General features: G+C 40.3%; 1 long non-coding RNA gene across 1 annotated transcript in view; it reads left to right on the top strand.

Annotated features, from left to right (window-relative positions):
- Window positions 1-27584, top strand: part of LOC144381147 (uncharacterized) — a 398096-nt gene that overhangs the window by 96263 nt on the left and 274249 nt on the right. Inside the window, exon 3 of the long non-coding RNA XR_013445854.1 lies at window positions 7879-8140. This is a non-coding gene — a long non-coding RNA (uncharacterized LOC144381147). The remainder of the gene's footprint in view (window positions 1-7878; window positions 8141-27584) is intronic.

Consider the following 27584-nt stretch of genomic DNA (forward strand, 5'->3'; position numbering starts at 1 on the left):
TTAGCCTTTTGGTTTCCCTGTATTCCGAAATTCTGCCTCGTTCATTATTATTTACTTTTATTTCATTATTATTCTTTATTTCAAAAGAATCAAAGTTAGCTCTTGCTCAATCAACAGAGACACCTTGGATTTTAGGAAGTCCTTAAAACCCCTCCAACCCAGCCCTTTGGAATGGAGTTTAGTGTGGGCTCTCGCTTTGTGCGGTTGGGGTGACCCTGGGCTCTGTACTCTACATGGGGTAGGCCTGGGTTCTGTTTCCTGTGGGAGATTCTACTTTTCCCCCAGCCACATCTGTGTACAGGTGGGCAGAGGTATTTTTGGACAAGCAGCTCCCAGCTTGAACAGCAGAAGAGCCTGGCGTGAGCCACCTGTCTTGTATGAGGTATATTTGAAAGCGATCCTGTGAGACCTTTGAGGTCCCAGTCTCAGTATCCCAAACTCACATCCAAATTCCTTCGATCCCTGAGTCTTTCGTATCGATCAGTGAGTTCCTCTCTATTTCTAACCCTTGGAGGCTTTACTTTCTTTTCTTCAACAAATAAATGTATTTACATATCTGTATCTTTATCCATGCTCTTTAACCTACCGTTTTAAGTACTAGCTGCTGTAATGGGGAGATTTTAACATGCTGTCAATAAGTCATCTTGATCTGGATTCTCTCTTTTAATGTTGGCAAAGTGAGTTCCATTTTCCCATAGCACAGTTGACTTGTTAGATCCTTAAAAAGGCCTTTCCTGTTATAAGGGAACATCCTAAGAGGCATGGAATTTAAAATTTAGTTAATAAAATAAATCCATTTTTCTCTAGAGACAGTCTTGTACCACATGTTCTTTAATGTTGAAATTTAATTGCCTATAACTGCTGACTTCCGGTAACTCTCAGCTGGCTCTTTCCAGGTTTGGTTCCAGACATAGTCGTGACCCCCACAGTAGTGAATGTGCATGTGTATATCACAAAATACTCAATGGAAAGAAGTGAGTGCAAGGACAGAGTATTTATATTTTTCATTAGAGGGAACTAATTCATTGGGAGTGGGACCCATTTACATTTTAGCCGTTATGTAAAGAGTTTCACGTGGAAACATGAGTTAATTGGCACCATAGTTCTGATGTCGTCCAGCCGTGTGTGGGGACCCTTTATAGACTGGATCCCAAGCAGCTGCCCTGTGACCCATCTTTTAAATCTGGCTCGACTTTCTTCTTCTGGTTTTAAGTCATTTTGCTATGAAGCCTACCGTTTAATGAAAGGAAAATACCATCAGTAACTTTTGCCAAAATGGATGTGAAGAGTCTTTGAACTGTGGACTGTCCTTGTAGTTTTTCTCTGTGTAGTGTTGGTGTAATGCAATCTTTTTATTCTATTAATAATATATTATGCATGGTCACATCCCTGGTTAATTAGACTTGCAGTTTTCAATTAACAGCATTTTTTGATGATACATTATTATCCTTATTAGTGAGGTCGTAGACTATATTATAACAAAGACTGAAGACTCTATTGTCAGCATAATCTTGAAAGAACCATTTAACTTTATGAAATGTATCTGGTGAAGGAACTTCATACTTTATTTGATGTATAATTTGACCCCCATAAAGAACCAAATGATTCTCTTTTCCCTTCCGTTCTTAGAATAAAACGTCCAGCACTTCAGATGGTCTGAATAGTTCTCTCAGTTAAAATGAATAACATTGTCAGAAAATGAAATCTGAATTTTTAAAAATTGAGTAGATGAGCAGTCAGATATTCTTATTTAGCAATTTATCATGTCTTTAGATGAAACTTATAGTTCTATGTGAAACTGATTAACTCCATTAGATTTTAATTATTGTTCCAAAATCAATATACTCTTACGAGCTTCAGGCAATTTCATTCATGCATCTGAATAAGGAGGTGGATTTGGGGTGGATATAGTCTTTTAGCTGATACTGAAACACTATTTAGTGTAGATTATTATAGTTCATGTTGAGTGTGTATGTGTGTGTGTGTGTGTGTGTGTGTGTTTCTACTATTCAAATAAAAAGAAGTTAAAACCTATGGGGATCAGAGGAGATCTGAGACAAGATTTTATCTTAACTGCCCAGGAGCTATTGAATAATTGATTTTGCTTCCTTTTGTCTTCCCAACTTGGGAAGCCATCGTGGGATCTGACGCTCTAAGAGATTTGCCAGTGACCTCCATGGTTTGGCAGGGAAGGTGTAGTCGGGTGTGGGTACTTCTCTCCAGTTCTGCTTGCTTCATCCTCACTTTAAAATGACAGGGCCAGGGGTGCCTTAGTGGCCCAGTCAGTTAAGCATCTGCCTTCAGCTCAGGTCATGATCCCAGGGTCCTGGGATAGAGTCCCACATCGGGCTCCCTGCTTAGTGTGGAGCCTGCCTCTCCCTCTCCTGCTCCCCCTGCTCATGCTCTCTCTCTCTCTCTCTCAAATAAATAAATAAATAAATAAAATCTAAAATAAATAAATAAATAAACGACAGGGTCACGTTTAAAGACAGTGGTCAGCTGTTCCATTGCCCTCTAAGCAAGTTATGACGTTTCCTAGAATGTAACCAGCATTGCGGCTTCTGTCACTCCTATTACTTTTACTTTTTTGAACTTCATATAAACTAAATGCTAACATGCATCCTTTCATGTCTGGCTTTCCCTCGCCAGTATGACATCTCTCGGGATTGTCTTGTTGTGTGTAGCTGTAGAAGTAGTAGCTCATTGCTTTTCGTTGCTGTGTAGCGGAGGTTGGCAAACTTCTTCTGTAAAGGTTGTGGTAGGCAGTATTTCCAGCTCGGTAGGCCATATGCTGTGTGTTGCAGCTCCTGGACTCTGCAGCCTTAGACGATGCTGTCAATGGGCAGGGGTGGATTCGATCCACAGGCTGGAGAGTTTGCTGACCCCTGCTGCATAGCATTTTATTCAAAGACTGTTCCACCATTTATTATAAATTGTTCCAACAATTTATCCATTGTTGATGCACGTTTGGGTTGGTTTTGGCTTTGAGAACTTAACGCATATATGCTGTTGTGAACATTCTTATCTGTGTCTTTTGTGCATCATGTATGCTTTTATGTTGTAAAATTGTCCGATAATAGGGATTCACATGTTTAGCTTTGGCAGATACTGACAGTAAGCGGTTTTACTAGCGTATCCTCCTATTGCTAGTGTTCCAGATGATTGAAATTTTTGCTAACACTTGGTATTGTCATTTAAAAAATGTGATTATGTAGTGATATCTCATTTTCCTTATGATGAGTTATGTTAAACATCTTTTCATATACTTATTAGGCAATTTGGACAATATATATATATACCACACACACACACAAACACATATATATACATACAACCCAAAATACCCATACAAGAATTTTTGTCCATTTTTAAAAATTGGGTTCCCTGTGTTTTCTGGTGGATTTGTAATTTTCCTTATATATTCTGGACATGAGTTCTTGGAAATGAATATTGCAAATATCTTTTTCTACTTGGCGGCTTGTGTCTTTCACTCTTATAATGGTATTTTTTGATGTATAGATTTTCTTAATTGTAATGAAATTTGATTTGTGAATGTTTTTCTTTATGTTCCTTCCATGTCCTATGTGAGAAATCTTTCTTTACACTGAGATTCTAAATATATTCTGTATTAACCTCTAGAAGCTTTATTATTATTTATGATCTAACAGGAACTGATTTTTTTCTTTTTGGTATTATGGTATAAGGTAGGGATCAACGGTAACATTTTTCCCATATGGATAGCCAATGATCCAACATCATTTATTCTAAACACTTGTTTAAACTACATTGCAATGTGATGGCACTTTCATAACCATATATGTATGCATTGGTTTCTGGACTCAGTTTTGTTGATCTGTTGTCTTTGTGCCAATAATGCACTATTTTAATTGTTATAATTTTACCACTTATTTAAAAATTTTTCTATTTTTTTTTTTGCTTTTTGTTTTTTTCTTAAGTAAACTCTATGCCCAACATGGGGCTCGAACTCAGAACCCCAAGATCAAAAGTCACGTGCTCTACTGATTGAGCCAGCCAGGCACACCAGTTATTATAATTTTATAGTTCGTCTTTGTATGTCCTATATCTCCTACTCTAAGTCCTCCAACATTGTTGTTTTCTTCTCTAAAATTGTCTTTGCTGCTCTTGTTCCCTTGTTTTTCTATATCTGTCTTAAACACCTTATTAAGTTTCCACAATATGTCTTTCTGGAATTTTTAAAAAAAGATTTATTTATTTTTGGGGGGAAGGGGCAGAGGAAGAGGGAGAAAGAAAATCTCAAGCAGACTCCACACTGAGCACAGCTCAACGTGGGCCTGGATCCCACGATCCCAAGATCATGACCTGAGCCGAAACCAAGAATCGGAGGCTTAACTAACTGAGCCACCCAGGTGCCCCTCTTTATGGAATTTTGATTCTGATTGCATTGAGTCTTTAGATCAATTTGGGGACAAATGATATCTGTACAACATGGAGACTAATCCATGAACATTATGTATCCATACTATCCTCTCGTTTTTTTAAGGCTCTGTAATAGCTGTAGGAAATCTCCATTTCAGTTCCCATGCTGGTAATTCGTGCCTTCCATGTTGCTGTGTCCCATTCTTTCCCCTCTCCTTCTGAGATTCTAATTATATGTATGTTAGAGCATTTAATCATGAGTTACTCAGTATCTGATGCTTTCTTCTGTATTGTCCTTCCATTTTTCTGTTTAAGATTCAAGCTGGACATTCCTGCAGACCTGTCTTCCAGTTTGTCAGTGATCTTTTTCATTTTCTTTTTAAATATGCTATCAAATTGGTCTGCGAAATCCTTAAATTTGGCTATCAATCAATCAACCAATCAGTCAGTCAGTCATCTTCAGTGAGACTGCTTTAAATTCCAAGCTACTGCTTTCAGTTTGGCTCTTTTCTTGTGCAATGAGTCAGAAAATGGTATGGAGGGAAAATGTGGAGGCTAATGTCAAGATTACCTCTGACGCACACACTGCTTGTTTTCTCTCTGGGATTTAGTCCTTCAAGTTCTGGCTAATCTACTTGATCTCTACGGACTCCAAATATCTGTTTTGTGTATCTTATCCATCTTTTATACTTGTTTTCATTTGGCAGGTCAGTCTAATACAAATGACGTTGACATATAAACCACATCATTTTAAAACAAAAGTTTTTGTTTCCATTTATTGTTGGATTTGGCCAATTCAACTGGGGGAACAGAAACCAAATCCAATTTGCCACATTTCAAAGGCATTTTCTTCTTTTATTCCCCCTTCTCTTGTAGAGATCTGTTACTGGAAGACTTTCAGATGGACAAGACATTTTTCAGGTTTTGACGTTGTCGCTCATGATTTTTTTGTTTTGCAGGAGCTCAGCTTTGTCTTATTTTCTACTCATTTTATGATTTCAAGCCTGTACTTGGGAGTGATAATAACTAATATCATGGAGTGTTTATCATTTACAAACCACATTATAATACATTATCACATTTAGTCCTCATAACAACATCCTGTGGAATGGCTGGTATTACTACCTCCCTTTAGCAGCTGAACTCAGACTGAGTTAGGTTAAGGGCTTCACTCCAAATCACAGTAGGTGACAGATTAAGGGCTGAAACCCCTGCCTTCCACCATTTGCTTTCCCCATCGTGATCTTACCCTAATAATGACCAGGCAGTTGGCTAGAAAATAAAGCCACAGATATAATTAAAACAGTGTTTACTCTCAAGGAGTTCCGAATTTAGTGTCTTCTACTGTATTGTGCTCCAGGAAGTCGTGTTGTTATTTTTCAAAAAAATGCCAAAGCTAAAATATCCTCAAGCTTTTGCAGAATCTGGGCAATAAAGATATGAGTAGGAGAGACAACTGAGAATCAAATTTGGGAAGTTTGGGGAAGGCAGAGCCAGGATTTGCTCTACTTACATTTTTATAGGACAGTGATTCCTCCTTTGGCTTTAGGGGAAATAGGACTAGTCATGCACATTTCACATGAGAATCCTCTTCTACAAAACTCTAAGCACTTTAGGGAAACCTATGTCATCCTGACATTTTTCAAATTGTTTAATGCTTATGTGTTTTTTTCCTGTTAATTTATGTGCCTTGAGGAAAAAAAAAGTATTTAATGGAGGAGTCTAACAGCTTACGTTAGGGGAGATGTCTCCCAGAAAAGTGTATTCAAGGTTAGAAACAGACTCGGGGCTGCTTGTGTGCATCTACAGAGTGACACGAGGCTTGTCTGTGTGTCCCCAGGGACATACTGTCTCCCTAGGTGTGTTTGGAAGTGTGTGGGGACATGTTTCAGTTGTCACCATGACCTTGATGGGGGCACGGCTGACATGTACTTCCCCAGGGGCCTTGACGTGGAGAGGCTTAACGCCGTGTTAAAGAGTTTTGTATTTTACTCTGCAAGCAGTGAGGGCTGAAGTCATCGTGGAGAGGAGATTAATCAGGGCGTGATTTAGGGTGACTTTCACTGGTCGAGGCTGGAGGCCAGGCACCAGGTAAAAGATTTTACAATAACCGATAGAAGCAGAGAAACCTGGAATTCTAATAGAATGTGGGAGTGAAGGGGCACCTGGGTGGCTCAGTCGGTTAAGTGTCTGCCTTTGGCTCAGGTCATGATCCCGGAGTCCCCAGATCGAGCCCCGTATGGGGCTCCCTGCTCAGCGGGAAGTCTGCTTCTCCCTCTGCCCCTCCCCTCTCTCATGCGCGCACTCTCTCTCTCTCTCAAATAAATAAATCAAATCTTTTAAAAAATGGGAGTGGAAAGGGAAGTTTGGTTACAGCTTCTTCACATCCATTCCACAGCATTTGTGAGGGGAGAGAAAGGGATGTTTTTCCATATTTGTGGGCGCGAAAGAGGGGAGAAGCCGCTTAGCTCACATCAGGCACAGAGCCCAGTGAGGAGGTCCTCACGCCAACCTACCTTATCTGTCTGATGCTCATTAGGCTCTTGTTCTGACTGTGCATGGAAACCTTCTGTTCTTTAATCAGCGCGTAAAACTGATCCAAATATGGTTCAAATGTCTCCTTTCCCCAGGCCAAAGTAAGTTAAATACTGGTCCTAAGTGAAAGAGTAAAATGTATTAATGATTTCTCTGACAAGGGGGACAGGTACAAGAGCCACTCAGAGATGCTAAAAAGTGATTCGCAGTGTTCTGGAAACTAATCTGGAGTCTAGGTATTTCAGTTGAAATAGAAAAACACTGCTTTGTTGCTGTTGTTGTTGTTGTTTTTACACATATTACTTTTGTGTGAATTCTGGCAGTTCAGTGAACAGCAGATGAGATGGAATAATTTGGAAACCTTTTGTCTTCTCTCAGGGATTTAGATAGATTCGTGATTAATTCAGCTTAGTTTTAAGAGCACATCCAGTAATATTTTTTTCTAGAGAGTAATTGCCTTCTTTGTGCTTTCTTTCCCCATTCACACTTAGCATATGCAGCTTTCTCTCTCTTTTTATTTAAGGATTTATTTATTTATTTGAGAGAGAGAAGAGCGAGTGTGAGTGGGGGTAGGGGCAGAGGGAGAGGGAGAGAGAGGATCTCAAGCAGACTCTGCACTGAGCGCAAATCCCTACGCGGGGCTCAATCTCATAACCCTGAGATTTTGACCTGGCTGAAATCAAGAGTCAGTGGCTCAACTGACTGAGCCATCCAGGCGCCCCAGCGTATGCAACTTTCAGACTTTAATGAACCAAAAGAAAAAGCCTTAAATGTACAAGTAAAAAAAAAAAAAAAAAATCCAAGCAGTTGACACAGACTTAACTAATAGGAGCTACTTCTGTGTACAGCTCCTATTAGTAAGTTAAAAAAAGCTATCCTGTATGTCTATGCAGAAGCTGTTTGTACACAGGTCCATGCATAAGGCTTATGCATTTCCTTCCTCAGAACCCTAGGTGCCACCTCCCGGTGAAGACAGCAACTCTTCATTCACATATCTTAGGAAAAAAGAAAGACTGTTTCCAGGATTGGCAACACTGCATCCTGTATTCAGACACAGAGTCTCCACTCAACTGATTAAAATCCTTGCATACGTAACGCGGACCACACTAGCACCTCGGCCTCCCTAAACAGCTTCGCATGCAGTGCTGCAAAGTAAAAGCCTGTAACCCAACCCGAGATGAGGAAACAGAGTCCTGAGCAGGCTCAGGTGAGTTGGCCTGCTCTGCTCCCTGTCTGGGTTCTGCTTCCTCTGATGATTTTGGTGGACGGGGAGGGTAAGGACTGCAGGAGCACAAGCCTCAGTTATTTTATATTCCCTCGTGTCTGTCCTTGTGCCTTGCTCATAGTAGGTACTCAATAAATATTTACTGATTGAATCATTGGGACTTGGCAAATATATCCAGAAGTGATGGTCTTCATTGTGGAATATCATATATGGTACGTAGGAGCTGATATGTTTCTAATTCAGCCACACAAAGATCTCTTAATTACATAAAATGATCCCTTATTTTAATCTGGATTTTTTTGTTGTTTTCACAGGTGTGTTTCAGCAGGGCAAGGCTTCTAGCAATTTAAATTACTTCCATATTCAGTATATGTGGCAAGGGAAGCCCCAACATTCTGATAAGGGCTAGGGCTCACAGTCCTTGAGTTTTCAAGTCTTTTTTGGAGAAGTGGAATTATGCACAAATGCCTTGCTTGTATTCCAAGAGAGTGTAGGTGGAACTGGGACCTTGGCCATGTGCAACAGAAGCCCTCCATTTGCACGTTGGTGGATATCTAATTCCACAGCCCTCCTTCAGCCTCATGTTCACATGTTCATAGATGGGTGTATCTCTGTGTGTGGTTCAGACATACGTTTGTGTTTAGTGCTAACCATACAGTTGCACAGTGGTCACTATGGCTCCATAATAATTTGGGGAATTTCTTTAGTTCTATTATTGTTACTTGCTTACCATATTCTCGCCAATTCCTGACTATGTTTGCAGTGCCTACAGAAGAAATCCTAAACAGAAACTGAGCTTCAGTGCATTATGGAAAGCATTGTTTTGATTTTCTGTCAATTTTCCTTTCCTGTGGTTGGAAGTTAAGGGCTGGAGGAGGTAGTGCCTGAGATGTGAAGAACCAACATGCAGGGGTGTGTGTGTGTGTGTGTGTGTGTGTTTGTGTAGGTGGAAGGGGATTCAGGCCCTATTCTGGGCTCAGTGTCATTGAAAGGTCAGTGTTCTTTGCTGACACCTTGGAAGGATTTTTGTCTCAATGAGGTGGAATTGCTTCGGAAGTTTCAATTTTCAACCGAGCAGATCTTTGATTTAACTTTGGTTGGGTCTGCATAATTAGAGGACATTGATCATTCAGCTCCTGGGAAACATCTATTGAAGAGCATGGACTTCAGAGTTTGAGTCTTGGCTCCACCACCGAGGAGCCTGTGATACTGGGCACATTAACCTCTTTAAGGCTTGGTTTTCTCACCAATAAGCATGAGATTATTAACAGGAGCTACCAGAAGGTTCAATGATAGAATTAATGCTTGGGCAGCACTTAGCTTAGGATCGGGCAGTTAGTAATTGCTCAATAAATGCTAACTATTATTCTTTCTAGTACGTCTGCTGGCTCTTATCATCCCCATTTCCAGTGGCAGAGATGTCTGATCATTTCATAGGTGGCATTTTCAAGAAATAAATTCCGCAGGTTTGCTCAACGTTAGAAATGCTGGATAAGATTTGACGGATCTCCTTGTTCAGCCAAGCAGTAGCACACAAAGCCTGTGACAGAGGGACGTGTGGCGAGTGCAGTGCTGTATTTCTCAATTAGAATTTGAGGCCATTCTAAAGTGATCAGAAAAGATAACCTGTATGTTGATGAAGTGACATCGATTCAGCACAGATACGTGAACAGCTAGCAAATGTAATCAGATCTTATGCAAATCAGACCTCCGTGCAGCATTTTAATGACGACTCTTCTCCAAGTAAGACTTATTTCAGGATCCTACTTATTCTTGTTAAATGAGCCTCAGGTTGTTTGCATTCCTCAAAAAGGAAAACTGTCAGTAGGAACTCTGAGTCATGCTTCATGCAACATCTACACCTGTTTCTTTGATTTGATTGAATATATATATTTAAGGCAATGGAGAGATTTTGACTTTCACATAAGTGAGTTAAACACCCTTCCTTAAAAATTGCACTGGAAGTTCAGTTCAAAGAGCTTTAGAAGAGGTCAAGATGTGAGTGCCAATTTCTTGGTAGAACCTAGATTTTCATTTGGCAAAAGTTGGTTTTTTGTTTTGTTTTTTTTGTTTTGTGTGTGTGTGTTTGTTTTTTTTTTTTTTTTTTTTTAAAGATTTTTTATTTATTTATTTGAGAGAGAGAGAATGAGAGAGAGCAAGCACATGAGAGGGGGGAGGGTCAGAGGGAGAAGCAGACTCCCTGCCGAGCAGGGAGCCCGATGCGGGACTCGATCCAGGGACTCCAGGATCATGACCTGAGCCGAAGGCAGTCGCTTAACCAACTGAGCCACCCAGGTGCCCCTGTTTTTGTTTTTGTTTTTTACAATCTAAAGGAAAAACATGATAATGGAATTGAAATCAAGTCTTTTGATTTTACTTTGGGCATGTGATGATGTACTAATTTTCTTAAGATTCTTAAATGTTTAAATGTTTAAGTTCAGATCTCTCAGTTTTATTTAGTGATCTGAAATTAGAATATATGTAGTATAGATATCTACACTGGAGGCAGAATGTTTGAGAAGTTGTGTACATCGTGTTTCTTCCACTCTCAACTCACGCAGATTACCACTTGCTAAAAATGGAAATTTGAGTTGAACTTGACCTCAAGAGATGTCAAGCATTGGCTGTCCAGAGAGCTTCTTTTTGCAAACCCACACTTCCCCGGTTTGGAAAATCTGTGTTATCTTTGGCCACTTGAATTAAAACCAGTTATTTTGATCAGAATTTTGAAATCTAAAGATTTATGCTTTGAGCACCCTTTCTCATATCCTCTTTAAGGAACTTACAAACTGCTTTGGAAAATGTGGAGTTTTCAGGGGGGAGTAGGTGAGTATTCTGACTCAGAAGCCATTATGTCCACTGCAAAAATAATGCATTTTAGTAAGAGAAAAATGAGTGACACTTTTCAATTTTTGTGTGAGATTAACCAAGGGTTAGCATGAAAAATTGTTTCTGAGAAGAATTTTCATGGGAAGCAGAACGACTTAGTTTCGGAATATTCAAGGTAATATGCTGCAGAAGAAAATACATTCCACCCTTCCAGAGGAAATATGTCTGAGGTCATTCTCCTAACCTTGCTGAACTCCAGCATATCAGGGGCAATGCAATAATTAAAAACTCATTTCACAGCAGCTGATTAAGCTTTGATTCACAATTACACTGTCTTTCAAAAGTCTCCTCTATCTGAGCATTTTGAAAATATGATGGCTTCATTATTTGTTATATTTCCAAAGTTAGAGCTTCAAAGGAGCAGCAAAAACTTTCTCAATCATCTAGAAAGTCATGAATAAAACATGCATACCCAGAATTTTAAATTAAAGTAATTAGACCACATTAGAATCTTAAAAAAAAAAAAAAAAAGATTTAACATCCCTGTCAATTGTGGAGAAAGATGCCCTTCATTAAATCACATCTTCTTCCTGTCCAACATTTTAAACTGCCACTTTTAATGTAACATTAGAAAAATAATTACTGTGATTAGGATAATTTTAAGAAGTAAATGTTAGAAAATTCGGACCACAACATTTTCAGAGTATCATTCCAATAATTTTTTTTCTATAAGTTATTTGAAATTAACAAAGCAATGTCCTGAAATTTTTTACCCACTTCCGGAGTCCAAATTAACAAGTGTAAACGGGAGGCTGATACTTAACTGAAGACTGAGCAGCTCTAGCATGACTTAGATTGGGACATAAAAACATCTACAATAGGGTGGATAGCTTCAGGAGAGGCAACTCTCCAGATCACGGTGGGAAGCTAACTCTGAGACCTGGGAGTGCTCTCTCAAGAGACTTTCAACTTTAGGGAAAATGCTTGCAAAAACAGCAAAGACAGAGCTGGATCCAGTGAAGGAAAATGAAGACAGGGAGGGGAAATCCTGTGGCTTAAGTATCACAGAGTTATATTTCTGTGTTAAACATCTTCACATACATAGCTTATTAAATCTTTCTTGCCCAAGCTCTGCCACTCAGGTCATTTTCCCACGGATGGAGACACCTCTCGTTGTAAGGAGAGTCAAGGGAAACACAGAATTTGTTGGATCTTATAGCATAGTTTTCCCTGTTAGCCTAAGAACAAATTGCCAGTGATGCCAGCCCAGGGGCAGTGCAGTGAGTCACTGTTCTAGAGCAATGGTTCTGAACCCTGTGTGCACATCGTATTCACCTGTGCAGTGCTCTGGACTCTCTGGTTTAATTGGTCTGGGGAAAGGTCAGGTCATCCATAGGTTTAAAATCCTCACAAATGAGCAGATAGGATTGGAACCTTCTTTTTTTAAGATTTTATTTATTTGTCAGAGAGAGAGCACAAGCAGGGGGAGCAGCAGGGAGAGGGAGAAGCAGACTCCCCGCTGAGCAGGGAGCCTGATGCGGGGCTCAATCCCAGGACCCTGGGACCATGACCTGAGCCGAAGGCAGACGTTTAACGGACTGAGCCACCCAGGCGCCCCAGGATTGGAACCTTTGAGCCTGAGGGATCACAGCATGGTCAGGCCCAAATAAGCCACGGGGATCTCTACTCGCGAGACTTGAAGCTGCAGGAAATGTCAGTCCAGCCTGCTTCTGCACAAATTGTCTGTCCAGGACGCTTCAGGGTGGTAGTCTGTTTCTCTGGGGCAGATAGTCTCGGATGACCAGGTTACGTCAGATGGTTGTTGTTTGTGCTTGTCTGGGTGGACAGATTTGTTAGCCTTGGCTGTGTCAGTATGTTTGAAGCACTCAGGGTCTCCAGAGGTGTTAGGCCTTCCCTTGACGTGTTTGAAGGGATTGAGTGATTTGGTCAATCAGGTGTTTGAGTAAATGTATTTTTTCCAGCATCTTCTTGCCACTCTGCAAAGACCTGCATTTTGTTGTGTTTCCCCCATAGGGAGCGAGAGTGTAGGTATTGAACTAACACCCACTAACCCATCAAAGTCCCCAAAACTTGGCAGTTAGGCCTCTGAGAGAAGCCAACTTAAGCTTAGGGGGAGGAGTTGGGACAGGGCTAGATGTGGGGGGACCTCCTTTAGCCCACACCCCAGTCTGGGCTTCCCTTCCTGTCAGCAGCTCACTCACTGTGACCCAGCTGTGCTCATGACTGGGGCAGGATGGGGTGTGTGCGTGTGAGTGGAAGCTCCCCCCTGCTGGAGGGTAATAGCCACCCTCTCCCACCTCTGAGGCTTTGGGTGTGAGCAGTGCACTGAAGGGCTTCCTGAGAGAACGTGGATTCTGGAAGTAGAACCACCAACCATCCCATTTTGCCTAGGACTGTCCCAGTTTCAGCGCTGAAAGTCCCGCATCTCAGAAAATCCCGCATGCCAGGCAAATCAGGACTGTTGGTCACCCCATACGTAAGCCCAAATCTGAGTCCCCACTCTGTGCTTAGCTTTTCTTCATCTGTAAAATGGGGATAGTGATACGGGTCACGGTGAGGACCTGGTGCCAACATGCAGAGAGCTAGCCGTCCCAGGCACAGTTACCACTGAATAAATGGTGTTTTCTAGTTCTGTGTGACAGGCTGACAAAACTATGTAAAGGAGACCTCATCATTTTATATGACAAAATCAAACGAGAACCCTGGGAAACCTTACAAGAGACCAGGGAGGCTTAAGGACGAAAGAGCTCATTTCCCTTTGGGAAGATCATGGAGGATGTAACATTTGGAAGATGTCTTCACAGATGAGTAGAATCAGGACAGGCAAAGGCCGTAGGAAGGTGTCCTAGGTAGAGAGAATGGCAAGACAAGGTAGAAGCAGGGATACATGATTTACATCTAGGGACTGTATAATTCAGGTTACTTGGCTGGAACAAGTAATTGTCATAGCAGATAAAATCAGAAGGGCAAATGGGGAGGCTTTAAAATCAAGGTGAAAGGTTGCTTACTTTACTACAGAACTGAGATTGTTGAAGTTTTGTTTGTTTGTTTTTTTGGTTTTGGCAGTAAGAGAATACAATAAGGAAGAGGAAGACTACAGAAGAAATAACTCATAAAGAATTTATAAGCATTTTCCTTCAAGTCAATACCGATTCTAAGAACAGGTGCTAAGTATTTTCCAAGTGATTTTCAAAGTGGAAAGAAATGCCCTTGAGAAGCTGTCTTATTAAATATGTGCTTACAAATACTGGGAATCAAGGACACTCTCTTCTTCTCTCTTTAGTAATTACTGGAAGGGCTTAGTCTCCCAAAAAAGCTATCCATTTATGAGGTGTCAGACAATCATTTGAATGGTATTCATTCCATTTCAACGATGTGCCCAGGAGCACATCATGCAGTGAAGATAGAAAATGATGTATACAAGGCACTTTTCCTGCCTGCCAGTAACCCTGTGTAGTTGGGAGAAAAAGACTGATCCATACATAGAAATTATCAAGTAGATCCTGCAGACCAGCTTGTGACCCATCAAGTGATTCACGTGTAGATCTTACAAAACCAGGTAGATTCCAGCACTGAGACCTACTAGTCCTCTTCATCCCTCTACCTCAGTCGTACACCTAGCATTTGACTAAGGATGTAAAATGGAATACAAATTGCTCCCACAGCAAAAAGCTGTCTCTATTTTGATCACAAATACATAAATCACAAGTTGCCTCTTAAAGTTCATCTTGGGGAACAATATAACACAGTCTATGAGCAATTCACAGTGATTTACAATCATCTTCTCATTTAAAAGCAGATCAACTCTAAGAGAAGTAAAAAATAGCTTTTTGGGGGGAGGGATTCAAATGAATTATTTGCTTTTTTTTATAACTAAGTCAGGTGGCTAATTTGTGCAGTTTTGCGAGCTGGCTTCTTGCCAATCAACTTAAAACAATTTTAAGAGGATATAAAAATCAGTTTACCTAAAACTAATCTAAGAAAGAAGGAATCTACTTTTCAAGCTAATTTTGGGGATAACTGAATCAGAGAAAGTTTTTTGAGCTTTTAAAAACATTTAGAACACAAAGCTTTAAGAAAACATTTCTAACAGTTCCTGATACTAGAAAAATTAAAAGGACGTGCAAAGTACTTCCATTTAATTACTGATAAATTTCATAAGATAAGCCCAAGTGTATGATCCTATATCTGCCCTCAAGGAGTTTTCAATGAAGTTGTGATGACTTATATGTAAAAACGAAATATCAGGTAACCTCTAAAAAATGCTCAATAATTAAAAAGAAAGTAAGTATATTAAGATTGTTTGGTAGTATTTTTTTAAAAAAATTGTTGAATTCAAATGACACTTTAGATCTGACATATACCAGTTGTAAGTCATCACCACTCTATTTTAGGGCAAGTTAGGTAGAATTAACAAAGACTAGTGGAGAGAGAAGCACTTCTATAGGTATAATGAGTGTTAGGTATTTTTATTGAAAGAACTTGGATGCATTTTTTTAAAAGATTTTATTTTTTATTTATTTGAGAGAGACAGTGAGAGAGAGAGCACAAGAGGGGGGAGAGTCAGAGGGAGAAGCAGACTCCCCTCTGAGCAGGGAGCCCAATGAGGGACTCGATCCAGAGACTCCAGGATCATGACCCAAGCCGAAGGCAGTCGCCCAACCAACTGAGCCACCCAGGCGCCCAAACTTGGATGCATTTTGATTAAGAAAGTGTTTCACTGTGACTAGAAGTAAACCCTATTGCAGCCACCTGAACAGAGAAGGATTTTATATGTATATAATCAGAGGTCCAGAGACTGGTGCAGCTACTCCACAGTGTCAACAATATCATCAAGCATTCAGGCATCTTTCTTGCCATCTTTCCTTGTTCTTCACTGTTGGAAGATAGCTACTGGACCTCAACCCATCATTTTTGAATATAAAAAAATAGAAAGGGGAAGTCTGAGTGGCCAAGGGCTGAAGGGGCATGCCAGTCTGCCTCTTCCAAGAAGCTTTCTCCAAAGTCCCACCCAGTAGTATCTCCATACAAATCCCTGGCCATAACTGGGTCATGAGGCTACACGTAGGTGCAGGGAGCCTGAGAAGGTGCTCTAGTGTTCCAGTGGTGAAGTTGAGAGAGTAATGGGAGAAGGATTCTGTGAATGGCTTTTGTGTAGTCTACACTCGGTGTCTGCCCTTGTGACTTTGCAATCTCGTTAAGTTTGCCTGAGATAGACCTGGTTTATTTCTAACATCCTGGTGCCCCATCTAGTTCAGCATTTGTACTGTTTCTTTTTCCACTTAAAAACAAAATATTATTACTGTTAGTTGCCTTGAAGGAAGCTGGGAAGTGTTAAGTAGACCTGCATTTTGTGTTTCTGGATTCTTCCGTGGTCTTGTCTAGAAGTATGTGAGACCTATAAGTGGTGTGTTAGCAATGTAAACAATATCTCCCTTTCAAGACCAGCATGCAGGGTGCTCAATGATAAGAATGAAGTGTTCTTGGTCAATAATGATGAGAGACACCTAACTTCCTCCAGTTTGGAGCAGTGGTAGACATATTTGATGCTGTTGCCCCTTCAGGTCACCTGGTGGACTAGCCAGTTACCCCAAGGCCACTGCTTCAGCCTGAAGCTCTTGAAGCCATGAGTTTGACATAAGGTGGGATCAGTGGGAAATTCTGGGTTAGGTGTTCATGAAATGGGAGCTGAAATAGAAGTGCGCAGAGAGAATAGTCTGACTGCTCTTGCATAGAGAGATTTCATTATTCATTTTATGGTATAAATCTACAAATATCTTAGTTTTGGCAAACTTTAGACAAGGATTAGAGTGCAGGTGCTTTATTTATGGAGTGCAGGTAATATTGGTAGGGTAGAGGGGAAGGGAATCAGAAAGGAAGGAGGCCAGTAAAGGGTGCAGAGTTAAGCCATTTTCCCTAGTACATGGCTGGAGCTTAGTTCTGCAGAGAAACTCTGGGAGTGGTGCAAAACACACATTTAAAATTATTCCACTGAAGGGGCACAGCACTGGGAGGTCTTTCTATACCTACTCTAGAGAATTGTTAGCTGGGGGTTGCAGCACGGCTTTTAGTCTGCAATGACCTCAAAAATGGAAGTAGATGTATAATAAAAATTAAATACTAAGAATTTTCTTAATGAATTAGATAATGAATGGGTAATGTTTACCATTCACCATGAATACCATAATGGTACCACTGACCACACGAAAAGCAGAAGACAGGGAAATGCACATTAAAACAACAATAGGTACCACTATACACCTATTAGAACGTCCGAACTTCAGACCACTGGTAACACCAAATGCTGGAGCGAATGTAGAGCAACAGGGACTCTCATTCATTGCTGGTGGGAATGCAAAATTGTACAGGCACTTTGGAAGTCCCTTTGGCAGTTTCTTACACAACTAAACATAATCTTACTATATGATCTCACAATCATGTTTCTTGGTATTTACCCGAAGGAGTTGAAAACTTAGGTCCACACAAAAACCTGCAAATGGATGTTTATAGCAGTTTTATTCATAATGGCCCAAATTTAGAAGCAACCAAGACGTCCTTCAGTATGTAAATGGGTAAATAAACTGTGATACATCTAGACACTGGGCTATTATTCAGCACTAAAAAGAAATGAGCTGTCAAGCCATGAAAAGCCATGGAGGAAACTTACATGCATATTACTAAGTCAAAGAAGTCAATTTGAAAAGGCTACATACTGTTTGATACCAACTCTATGACATTTTGGAAAAGGCAAAACTATGAAGACAGTAAAAAGATCAGGGGTAGCCTGGGACGGAGAGGGAAGAGGGATAAATAGATGGAACACAAAAGATTTTTAGGGCAGTGAACCTACTCTGTATTCAACTGTAATAGTGAATATATGTCAAGATACATTAATCAAACCCACAGATTGTGGAAAACCAAGAGTGAATCCTAATGTAACTCTGGACTTTGATAATGCTGTGGCAAGGTAGGCTCACTGATTTTAGCAGATGCAGCACTCTGGTGGTGAATGTTGATTAAAGGGGAGGCTGTGCATTTGTGGGGACAGACGGTGTATGGGAAATCTCTGTATCTCCTGCTCAACTTTGCTGTGAACCTAACACGACTCTCAAAAATAGTCTATTAAAAAGCCACAACAAAACCAGAAGACACTGATTTGCTAAAGGACCATCAGGAACTACTTCGAGAGTTAGTAGTTTTAAAGACTCTGCCTGAAGGCAGTAATTTAACATGTGCCCCTGTAGAAGGTATATTTACTCTGTGATGTAGGATGTTTCTTCAGATCAGATGAGTCTTCCTCTAAATTAATTGTGCTCCTTTTCAACTTCAAGTTTTCCTGGGCACATACAAAAGTGAAGCCATGGCTCCTACAGCATTGGCTCCGTTAGCAGAAGAACTGTGCAAACAGTGATATACGCCAATATTTTGTTAAGTGTCATCAGATGCTGCCAACAGAGATCAGTAATTCTAATAGTAATTCAATTTTTGTTCTTTCAATTTATGGAATTAAAAAGAAGGTACTGTGGCTTCATTTTGTTGAAAGTGACATGAATGACCTTGTCAGTGATACTGTAAGATTCAGTAACAAAGGTTAACGAGAAAATAAAGAACCTTAAAAAAGCTGTCATTATCACACAAAGATAAGAAAATAACAAAAATTTTATAACAAAGCTGATGTACACAAAGCACAATAAGGCACCAGACTGTCAGTAAGCTCCTTCTCTCTCTACTGCCCGTCATCAATCAGACTGTGGAAATGTTTGAGCCTTCAAACATTGACTTTTAAGCCGACCTAAGTGTCTCACAATAACATTAAACATTTTTATAAATAAACACTCAATATCTTAGTGCATGTTATTCAAAATGAGCTAAAAATCTTCAAGCAAACAATTCAACAAACTTAACACCAAAACTTAAGTTTTTAGCAAATTTCAGTAACCGAAAACAACACTTATAAACAAGAAGACATTGAAAGTTATCCTTAAAAAGCAAGAGCATAACCAAACTACTTAATCAAATGCAGTGGTTTCAAATTTTAATTTTGCGGTTTTGTAGGAGTGGTTGGCAATATCTCAATTCTTTGGTTGAATCTTTTGATGGAGCTGTGTTTCTGGTAAGATAAGTTTATATACTGGACTGGAATGGAATGGAGAAGTCCTAAGGTTTTGCTGCATTTAGAAGAATCAAACAGAAAAAAAAAAAGAATCAGAAATAGGAAAGAGATAATGTGTACATTATATGGAGGTAAAAAGATAGCACCTGTGAAAATAATTATGGAAGGTATTTCAATAGGAAAAAGTTTAGAGTTCAGACTATCTTCCATTTAACAGAGTTTGCTCTGAGCTTATCAGGTATCTCAGCCTCTTTAGAGAGAATATAGTCTTAATTTAAAAATATTATCGTCTATATAGAAGAGTCATTTGAACGTGTCAACAAGTTTAAATTGATTAGCCAGCAATGCAAATTTAACAAAGATTTGCTGGTAATTTTGTGAAAAATTAATACCAATAAGCTCACTTTAGCATATACACTCTTTAGAAAAAAAGTAACATGGCATTGCAAACAGATATGGCCAAGAAGTTGAACAAAGTGGATATGTACTAGGTGACTTAATATACATAGATGTAATTTTTTAGAAAGAAATTTTATGTTTGAGAATAATTTTTGATAGCAGTATTTTATAGAGCCATTAATGCAATCAAGCTTCTTTTTGGCCAGTAATTATTTCAATAATTATGAAGTGATTTTTAGTACCCTTTTTGTTATCAAGATTGCCCTAGTCTTAACGGTGTATTGCATTACCCACTTAATTAAGCTTCTCCCTAAAAAGCTTAATGTTTCTAGTATGCTTCCTCATTCAGTAGCATCTTATCTATTCTTTGTTGTGATTATGGGCAATGTGTTAAGATTATATGCCGTTCTGTTATATTGCTCCTTTAAATAAGACTGGATTGTTTTTTCAGATATGGCAGAAATAAGTAATGTTATTTTCTAGTATTTTGACAATTGTGTTAAAGTCCAAGACTCATAATTCAAACATCTTTGCCATTGCTGCATCTGGTTTTATTGATTATTTCTTGATGATGGGTCATATTTTCTTGTTTTTGTTCTTGTTTTTTTGAGTGTAAGAACAGGGAGACTGAGGTAAATAATGCTTATTTTTTGGAAGAAATACACCTTCTTCTCTCAGGCCGTGAAGGTGGTGGGTCGGACCAATCTAGTCCGTAGTGAGTTGAGTTTGGGCTTTGTCGTTGCGTTAGTCAGTTAGTTACGATCAGTGTGCCACAGACTTCAATGTTCCCCCGTGGTTCAATACTGCTTCCTACTCAGCATGAGGCCTGGGCTCTCAGAGGGTTTCCTTCAAATATCCTGCCCTGCGACTTCCGCACGTCCAGAGTGCCTATGCCTCAGGGCTGGGTATCTCTCAGCATTTCTGTCCCTCCTCAGTGGGAGACCTTGGACTCATGCAGGATTCCCAGGGCTGGACGGTTTCTCGGGTTCACCTCTCCGCCATCAGACTTAGAGCCCTGTACGTTTGTGCCACAGAGCAGATCTCTCTCCGTTCTTCTGCTTTTTTCTTAGGACAGCTTGGTTTAGGCCTAGGAAAAAGTCGAAGAGTAAGTGTAGACTCTGTGTGTCTGGAGCTCCCAGGGACCCTAACTTGTTCTACCAACCCTACTTGGCTTTCAGGATTTTTGTTGGATTTGTAACTTTTTTTCCTTATTCCCATCCATGGCAGTTTGTCACTCTGGCTTTTAGTTCGTTAGTTTACCCAGGGACTTTGGCTCTCTGATGGGCTCGAAAAGTATTCTTTGCATATCTTTCAGCTTGCTCTCATTGTTGGGGTGAGAGTACCGTTCACTTGTGACTTTCTGTACTCAGTGTTGGCAAACTTTGATCTGTGGGCCATCACCTGTTTCCATAAATACAGTTTCACTTAAACACAGCCATGCTCATTGTGTTTACATCTTTTCTGTGACTAAAAATTGAGTAGTTGTGACAGAGACCATATGGCCTGTAAAGTAAAAATTATTTACCATCTAGCCTTTTACAGAAAAATTTGGCCAACACTCATTCCACATCTTCAGGGGAAGCAGAAGTCCCCTTGACACTTCTAAAATTTTGTTGCATCCTGGAATGAAATTCCGTGCTTTGAAGGAGACTGACCGTGTTTATGGGTTAGAAGTGAGAATGTCTGTTCTTTGTATTACACATTACTGATTTTTTTTTTTTTTTTTTTTACTAGTGCACATGTTTTGTGTTTAATTAACCAGAATCTCAGATCCAGATATTCGTTTGGCAAATGTTAGGTCTTCGTCTTGAAAAATGGTGTGTTTGCGGGGCACCTGCATGGCTCAGTTGGTTAAGCATCTGCCTTTGGCTCGGGTCATGATCCCAGGGTGCTGGGATCGAGTCGTGCATTGGGCTCCCTGCTCAGCGGGGAGTTTGTTTTTCCCTCTCCCTCTACGCTTCCCGCCTGCTCATGCTTTTTCTCTCAAATAAATAAATCAAATCTTTTTTAAAAAGTGGTGTGTCTGCTAATAAAAATGATAAGGCCTGGGGCACCTGGGTGGCTCAGTCAGTTAAGTGTCTGCCTTCGGCTCAGGTCATGATCCCAGGGTCCTGGGATTGAGCCCTGCATGGGCTCCCTGCTCTGCGGGAAGCCTGCTTCTCCCTCTCCCACTCCTCCTGCTTGTGTTCCCTCTCTTGCTGTGTCTCTCTCTGTCAAATAGGGAACACAAGCAGGGGGAGTGGGAGAGGGAGAAGCAGGCCCTCCACTGAGCAGAGAGCCCCATGCAAGGCCTGACCCCAGGACCCTGAGATCATGACCCGAGCTGAAGGCAGATGCTTAATGACTGAGCCACCCAGGCGCCCCAATAAATAAAATCTTTTTAAAAAAATGATAAGGCCTGAATTTTGAGTTGTTTTTCAATGAGATCGTTTGGTTTGCAATAATCTATTTCTCCTTAGCCTCCTAGGGACCAAGGACTCCCTTATAAGGCCTTTGATAGATGTTATCAGGTTATTGGCATAGTTTTGATAAAGGAAAAAATAAATATTTACATGCAGTTCATAATTTGCATAGATAATTTACATGACCCTGTTATCTCTGTGACTTCTTTGCCTGAATGTTTAGCTAAGTCTATCAGAAATGTGAATTTATAACTGTTTTAAACATCATAGCCTGGGAGATGAGAAATATAGTAATCAATGTTTTTTTGGGTTCAGATTTGTCTAATTATAAACAAATCTATAGGGAAAAGTACAAAGTAAGTTAATCTTGATCACTTTATTTTATTTTTTTAATTTTTTTTTTTTTAAAGATTTTATTTATTTGACAGAGAGAGACACAGTGAGAGAGGGAACACAAGCAGAGGGAGTGGGAGAGGGAGAAGCAGACTCCCCGCCGAGCAGGGAGTCCGATGCGGGACTCGATCCCAGGACCCCAGGATCACAACCTGAGCCGAAGGCAGACGCTTAATGACTGAGCCACCCAGGTGCCCCAATCTTGATCATTTTAAGCACTCCGTTTAATTTTCATCTAGACCTTTTAAAAAAAATATAACTGATTTTAACATTCTGTCAAATGGGGACGCCTGGGTGGCTCAGTCGGTTAAGCGTCTGCCTTCAGCTCAGGTCATGATCCCAGGGTCCTGGGATCGAGTCCCACGTCAGGCTCCCTGCTCAGCGGGAAGCCTGCTTCTCCCTCTCCCTCTGCCTCTCCCCCTGCTCATGCTCTCTCTCTCTCTGACATATAAATAAATAAAAATTAAAAAAAAAAACCAAACATGCTGTCAAATGTTTTTCTGCATCTATTGAGGTGATCATGATTTTTTTCCTTCATGTGGTTAATGCAGTATATTGCACTAATTGATTTGTAGATGTTGAATAAGCCTGTATGCCTGGAGTAAATCCCACTTGATCATGGTGTGTGATCCTTTGATTATACTGTTGAATTTGGTTTGCTAATATTTTGTTGAAGATTTTTGCATCTATGTTCATCAGGCATATTGGCCTATATTTTCTTTTGTTTTGGTGTCCTTGTCTGGTTTTGGTATCGAGGTAATGCTGGTCTCATCAAGTGAGTTTGGAAGTATTCCCTTCTCTTCTATTTTGTGGAAGAGTTTGAGAAGGATTAGTATTAAATCTTTAAATATTTGGTAGAATTCACCAGTGAAGCCATCTGGTCCTGAACATTGGTTTCTTGGGAGGTTTTTGATTAATTCAGTCTCGTTCCTAGTAATTGGTCTGTTCAGCTTCCCTATTTCTTCATGATTCAGTCTTGGCAGGTTGTCTGTTTCTAGGAAATCATCCATTTTTTCTAGGTTGTCCAACTTGTTGGGGTATAACTGCTTACAGTAGTCTCTTATGATCCTTTATATTTCTGTGGTATCAGTTGTAATATCTTCTCTTTCATTTCTGATTTTATTTATTGAGTCCTCTCTCCTTTTTTCTTGCCCAGTCTAGCTGAAGTTTTGTCAATATTGTGTTATCTTAAAAAAACCAGCTCTTCGTTTCATGGATCTTTTCTATTGTCTTTTTAGTCTCTATTTCATTTAGTTCCACGCTAATCTTCGCTGTGTCCTTCCTTCTTCTAACTTTGGGCTTTGCTTATTCTTCTTTTTCTAGTTCCTTGAGATGCAAAGTTAGGTTATTTATTTGAGATCTTTCTTATTTCTTGATGTAGGCATTTATCACAATGAGCTTTATGCACTTATCACTATGAATTTCCTATAATTTTTTTTTCATTTTTGTTTTATTTTATTATGTTATGTTAATCACCATACATTACATCATTAGTTTTTGATGTAGTGTTCCATGATTCATTGTTTGCGTATAACACCCACCCACCATTCAATACATGCCCTCTTTAATGCCCATCACCATGCTAACCCACCCCCCCAACCCCCTCCCCTCTAGAACCCTCAGTTTGTTTCTCAGAGTCTGTAGTCTCTCAGGGTTTGTCTCCCCCTCCAATTTCCCCCCCTTCATTTTTCCCTTCCTGCTGTCTTCTTCTTCTTCTTCTTTTTTTTTAACATATAATGTATTATTTGTTTCAGAGGTGCAGGTCTGTGATTCAACAGTCTTACACAATTCACAGCGCTCACCATAGCACATACCCTCTCCAATGTCTATCACCCAGCCGCCCCATCCCTCCCACCCCCCACCACTCCAGCAACCCTCAGTTTGTTTCCTGAGATTAAGAATTCCTCATATCAGTGAGATCATATGATACATGTCTTTCTCTGATTGACTTATTTCGCTCAGCAAATACCCTCCAGTTCCATCCACGTTGTTGCAAATGGCAAGATTTCATTCCTTTTGATGGCTGCATAATATTCTATTGTATATATATACCACATCTTCTTTATCCATTCATCTGTCGATGGACATCTTGGCTCTTTCCACAGTTTGGCTATTGTGGACATTGCTGCTATAAACATCGGGGTGCACGTACCCCTTCGGATCCCTACATTTGTATCTTTGGGGTAAATACCCAGTAGTGCAATTGCTGGGTCGTATGGTAGCTCTATTTTCAACTTTTTGAGGAAACTCCATACTGTTTTCCAGAGTGGCTGCACCAGCTTGCATTCCCACCAACAGTGTAGGAGGGTTCCCCTTTCTCCACATCCCCGCCAACATCTGTCGTTTCCTGACTTGTTAATTTTAGCCATTCTGACTGGTGTGAGGTGGTATCTCATTGAGGTTTTGATTTGGATTTCCCTGATGCCAAGCAATGTTGAGCACTTTTTCATGTGTCTGTTGGCCATTTGAATGTCTTCTTTGAAAAAATGTCTGTTCATGTCTTCTGCCCATTTCTTGATTGGATCATTTGTCCTGCAATATTTTTAAATTTAGTGAATATTTGGACATCAAGATGATGTGAAAAGGTGGATGTGCCTAGTGGTTGGTATGTGGGATGCCCCGGGGGCAGAGGAAATCCCCAGGAGCTAAGCTGTTGCTGGCCTTTCTTGGCGTCACAAGCAACTTTTGTTCGTGTCTCCGCATTAGCTGGGGATGCTCACATTTATTGCCAGTGCCCTGCACTCCCCTCCCACCCCGACCAGAGGGCCTGTGGCTGGGCCTAGGAGAGATCACATATTTGTTCTCTGTCCTTGATGACAAAGAAACTGTGATCTCGTTCTGTGGAATGTTCTCCACCCTTTCAAGTGTACGATCGTATTTTCGGCATTTGGTTTTACATTCAGCGGCGAAACTTACTGCCTGATGCCTACTGAAGTTCTACTGCCGGAAGCTTGCAGGAGGCAGAATGCTGATTTAGCTCCTCGGCTGCGCAGAGCCGCGTTGCCATGGTAACCAGCAGACAAACCTGAGAGCAGCCAGGCTGCAGAGGAACTGTAGTCCTCACCAAGCAACAAATCAAAGGGAAATGTCTCAGGAGAGATTTCTAATTATCACACATTTGTCCTTGCAACCAAACCGGAGTGCGAAGGAAATGGCACCACTGGCCCTGGCATCTTTGGGTCAGAAAATCATGGAAACTTTCCTCTGCTCCTGCGGCAATTCCCTAGAGCCTCTTGCGGCCTTAAGGTATATTGAAATAGCTTCTTAGATTGACCTTTTCCTTGGAGTTATCACCAAGTCCTTAGTAGTGATAACTAGAATGCTCTATAGCTTAAGATAGTTTGCAGGCAGGAAGGCCATTTGGAAAAGTCTCACATCTGTGAGCCTGATAGCTAATAAACATCTGAGATTGTTCTCTGACGTCTTGAAGAGATCGCCTCGATCTGTTCCTTAATTGTTTTTTTCTTTTTTGTAGCCCTTTTAACATAAGCAAACTTCCTTCAGTCATCCTTAACGCAAGCCGAGTCCAAACTGATACGGTTATACGCAAATATATGCAAATCAGGTTATAGTAAGACAGGCTTCCTGGAGTAACAACTGGTAATATCTATGTTTGCTCGGGAAGAGAGTGCTCAAGGTTACAAAGCTATCGCTAAAGATTTATAATAATTTCCTGGGGAAATAGTTGTAGAAATCCTTTTCCTACTTTTTTAAATATGCTGAAATCAAGGCTGCCCAAGCCTTGAGACAAGGGAGGGAGGTGATGAATGAAGACATAGCATCACATGAATAAAATTCAAGTTGCCTTTGTTAAGAGAGCAGCTTCGACCTTCTTTCAGTCAGCCTGACCTGCAAAGGTGTCTGTGTTCATAGGACTCTTTAACGTATCTGTTCTGCATTAATTCATATTTCTGAATGGCATATGCTGGAGGCTGGCCTGAATCACCTTTGTTTTATTAAAGGTGCATTTAAGGTCAACTACCACTAACTGCATTGTTAAATATTGATTTAGCCATTTGAATTAATGTAATTTTCAGTCCTTTCCCTACTTAATGTATACCAGCAACCCCGTGACCCAGTCAGACAGAAGATCAATATGTGGGTACTCAGCTTGCATTGAGGCTGGGTAGACTGCTTTCTGTGCTTGCTTATTTTCCCGTGGAAGGCTAAGTGTTCAGGAGAATGCGCCACTGGCTTAGCTACTTAATTCCTGCAAAACTTCGGTATGCTTTCATCTCTTGCAGGATGTTTCTGACCTACTTCATGGTCAGTGTTTACTAGGGTTCTGAACCCTAGGTTTCCCTTGTTAAGGGAAAAATATTATCAAGAAAGCAAAAAACAAAACCTGCAACATTATAACAGCAAGGTCAGCACTACATGGATTCATAACATTTTAGAACCCGAAACAAGCCTTACAATTACTTCATTCAGCTCTCTTGTTTTATGGCTCACGAAACTGAGGGTTTAAGGATTTTTCAAACTGCTGGGGTCAGAACTAGAATCCTTGTCTTCCCCATTTTTCTTTTAATTGTACTTCTTGACCTCTGGTACATTTGTCCTTCAGTAAACTGGGGCAAAATAAAGGACTTTCGTGATCATGTTCATTAAAGACACCATTGCATCCGGCCAAAGAGAGCTTGGTGTAAAATGAAATAATTTATTTTAGCAAAGACCAAATAGAGATTCTATCCCTAAAGAACTGCCATAGTGATACTGCCTTTTTCGGAAATTTTCAGTTTGGGTCTCTAATCACTACACAGTACCAATGACATGACTTCTTCTAATTTAACATAAAGATAGAAGAACAAAGTCTAATTTTGAGATCATGATCTGAAGCTGATAGATGTTCTTTTCCTGCCTAGCCTCCATTTAAGCTTAGAGGTAACATGTTTGCTACCATATACTAAAAGCCTGCCTAAGAATGCAGGAAGCATTCGAGGAAACAGAGCCAAGAAATTAAAACAAAGAGAGACCAAGCCCTGGTGACATCAGTGTCTGGATCCAGCCATGCCTGAAGCTAGTGATACCCCTGAAAATTTAGGTTATATAAATCAACAATTTCCTTTATTTTCTTTTTTTAAAGATTTTTATTTATTTATTTATTTGAGAGAAAGAGAGAGAGCGCGTGTGCTCGTATGCTCACGAGCAAGGGGAGGGGCAAAGGGAGAGGGAGAGGATCCTAAGCAGATGCCGCGGGGCTCGATCTCACAACCCCAAGATCATGACCTGAGCCAAAACCAAGAGTCAGATGCTTAACCGACTGAGCCAC

This window comes from Halichoerus grypus, chromosome 2 (genome assembly GCF_964656455.1).
Source record: "Halichoerus grypus chromosome 2, mHalGry1.hap1.1, whole genome shotgun sequence".
Classification (NCBI taxonomy): domain Eukaryota; kingdom Metazoa; phylum Chordata; class Mammalia; order Carnivora; family Phocidae; genus Halichoerus; species Halichoerus grypus.